The sequence below is a fragment of the Helianthus annuus genome, chromosome 11 (genome assembly GCF_002127325.2).
Source record: "Helianthus annuus cultivar XRQ/B chromosome 11, HanXRQr2.0-SUNRISE, whole genome shotgun sequence".
Taxonomy (NCBI): Eukaryota; Viridiplantae; Streptophyta; class Magnoliopsida; order Asterales; family Asteraceae; genus Helianthus; species Helianthus annuus.
The window spans coordinates 155,311,074-155,314,364 of record NC_035443.2 but is presented as its reverse complement, the minus strand read 5'-3'; the positions used below and the strand labels follow the sequence as shown (position 1 = coordinate 155,314,364).

The 3,291-nt window shown below is 37.3% G+C and overlaps 1 long non-coding RNA gene across 3 annotated transcripts; it reads left to right on the top strand.

The window, feature by feature from the left end:
- The first annotated feature begins 309 nt into the window (after nt 1–309).
- Nucleotides 310–2,010, top strand: LOC110884554. 3 transcript variants are annotated; one of them, XR_002561290.2, is made up of 4 exons: nt 310–411; nt 507–584; nt 1,117–1,530; nt 1,616–2,010. It is a non-coding gene; the product is annotated as an uncharacterized LOC110884554 (long non-coding RNA). The 3 variants fall into 3 exon arrangements; XR_002561291.2 differs by lacking the exon at nt 507–584 and having other exon boundaries at nt 323–411; XR_002561289.2 differs by having other exon boundaries at nt 336–584.
- The last annotated feature ends 1,281 nt before the right edge of the window (nt 2,011–3,291 follow it).

The window sequence follows — 3,291 nt, the reverse complement described above, 5'->3', positions numbered from 1 at the left end:
GTCAACATCGTTCTCGAACCGAGGCGAGCGGCATCCACACAAATATGCATCAACAATTATGTTTCGGATTCAGTTACAAAATAGGCCGGGAATTATAGGACACAGTTTTTGAGGGATGTTACACAAGATGCGTCACTACCCCTTTTAAATACAATTTCAAATCAGTTGGTTTATAATATGGTTGTTGTTCAAATTGTAATAGATTTTTAACCTATATTGGCTGGCATACGTGTTACATAAGTCTACTTACTTCCATCAAAATTTATGATCGTTAATTTGTTTTATTTAATTCCGAATTAAAATTCAGATTAGGGTTTACCCAGCGTTGTCAACTACATATACGGACGCCGCCCCCTACTCTAATACATAACCTCAGGGCAAGATGATCGAGAGATCTGATTCGCTGCTTTTGTAAGTTGTTTTCCTTTTGTTGTTTGATTATACAATGATCATCTCTGAAAGTTGTTTTCCTTTTGTTGTTTTATTATATTTGAATTGTGTGTTAGCCATCAGTCCGCTCACTGTATACATCGATCTCTCATCTCCCTATGTGGATCGGATCATAACATGTTGATTGTTCATAGGTATGGTCAAATCGTTGTGTTTTATTGTTTTTTTAGATTTTGAATATGTATTTTAAATGTTAACATACACTTTTATTTCATACCTAGTTAATCATTTTAACCAGACTTGTTAAAATTAAGTTATGTGTTGAAATTGGTCAAAGTTGGTGTCAGTAGTAGACTCCTATGAAAATAAAGCAACACGATTATGAATTTATGAAATGTTAACTTGGTGATAAGGTTGATATGTAAAACAAATGAGAGAGAAACAACTTCTAGTTCTAAACAATTTAATTAATTTGTTACCATTATATTGTTTCCCCATGTTATTATTATACTGTTTCACCTCTCCTTACTGATATGAAATTAATTTTCAAGCTCTATGATGGTTACTCGTAATTTAATTTACGATTGAATGCAGTGATGAAAAAAGGTGGGAGACACCATTGGCATCCTGAAATAAATACTGAATATGTTGGGCTTTTAATTTGTTTCTGTTAAAGTCTTCTTCTGTTCTTTCTATGAAAATAAGATATTTAAAATTTATTTCCAGCAATTTTTGTGCACCTGTCACAAATTTTTCGCCCTCTCTCGAAGCACAGCGATCCTAAAGGTTGTGAATATTTGGAAAATTTCTGTTGATGATTATGGAGAGCAGTCTTTTGATGGCAGTAATTGAGGCACAAACAAACTCTGTCACACATCCATTTGAAGGCAGTAATCGAGGAACAAACAAACTTGTCCGGCAAAGTTTGCAAAACATGCATCTAGTGGCTCAGACGTGCCCAACTGGAGGATCAGGGTTTGGGTTCTTAATTGCAATGACGGGAAGATAAATTTTGTTGAAACAAGGTGCCGTATGAAACAAGGTGCGTCGCTTTGAACTTAGGTCAAGGGATGCACGCAGGTTTTACCATGATGCAGCTGCAAGGGAAAACCGAACTTGCAATGATATGTTACCTGGCAGGTAAGTTCACCCACTTAACTTATTTTTATTTGGTTTGTTTGTATTAAAAAACCAGTTTCTTATGTGTATATGTTGTTTTATTAAGGTGGACATGTGAAGTCAGTGAGAAGAGGAGCTCAAGTCCATACCCCGATTGCCTCAAGAATATGTAGGGCGAAGATTGCACACACTGAGCATAGTGATTTCTATGCAAATGCACCTAATTAACTAGGCATCTATCATTTCCGTGTTCTAGGTCCACTTTTTTTATGGTGGTGTTTTCTCATTAACCAGAATATTGGTTGTTACATGGAAGTTTACTTCTTCATTCAAAAAGAGCCTTTAACAACCATGTTGATTGCTGTGTTGATTATTCAACCTTGGAGTTCTAATTGTAACATGTTGATTGATCATAATGTTTTAATTTTTGTTTTCACTTTAATTTGGGTACTAGTAAGATGTATTGATAACAAATAGAATATTTTTTTATTGATGCTCTGATCTTTTTTCCTAGTCTTTTGCTTATGATTATATTTGTAATATGGGTCAAAATAACAACCATGCCCAGTAAACCACAAATAGCAAAGCAATTGCTAGGGTCTGGGGAATGTGGGATGTAGGTACACATTTCCACTATTCATGAGGATACAGAGGCTGCTTTCACTGGGACCCTCTTTGGGTCAAACATATATTTTTATTTGAGTCAAAATGAAAGGCTGTTGGGTCATGGGTTATGGCCGGTTGCAAACCAAAGTCCATACCGTTGGTTATTGCAGCCTGTACCAGAGATGGACATAATAACCGGTTCCAAACCCGACCCGGTAGACTCGACCAGAAACCGGTTCCAGCCCTTACCCGCTGTATAGAAGAAACGATTCCAGGTTCAAAAACCTAAAGGTTCGTACCCGGTTCCACATTTTATAAAACAAATAGGGTCGTACCCGGTTCCTACCCGGAACTGGTTCCTCCATAAACACAAAGAACCGGGAGGATTAAAATAAAACCAATTACATTACATTAAATCTTAAAACCAAACATTACAACCAAACATTACCTACCTACCAGACATTAAAAACAAAAATTAAAAACAAACATCATACCTATACATCATAACTAAACATAAGATTAACATAAAACACACTCAAACCAACATCACATAAACACACTAAACCTTCGAGCTAGTTCTGGATGATTCACCGCCTTCACTTTTCTTCGCCACAACCTTTGTCACCGGACAATGACGGTTGGTGTGTTTTTTAAGGGCCGAGTTCGCCGTAGCCTGCATGAGCTTCCCAAAACCTTTGCAACGTGCCATTTCATGGCTATCAAACATCAGGCACAGATCAAAGTGCTTCCAAACTTGGGGGTTTCTTTTGGTTTCCAAAACCATGACCACTTTATTGTTGCATGCCATAACCGATTTTTGAGGTGTAACTTGAAGGTTGAAACCGATTTGAGTGGGACTAAGTTTTGGTTGAAGGTGATATGCTTATAAATACTTGAAACCGATTTTAAAGTTTTAATGGCAATTAATCGATTCCAACGGATATAAAGCGGTTAGGAATCGATTCCGGCAGCTTTATTGCAGCTTTTTCTAGAAGATACTCGGAGGTTCCATCGACGAACCAGTTACAACATACCCGGACCGGTTAGGAACAGTTCCGGTAATTTTGGTTTGAAACCAGGTACTAACACTAACTGGAACCGGGTCCTAGAAGAATCGGGTTCAAACTCAGTCAAGAACCTGGTACGGATAGAAACCGGTTCCGGGATTACAAGAAA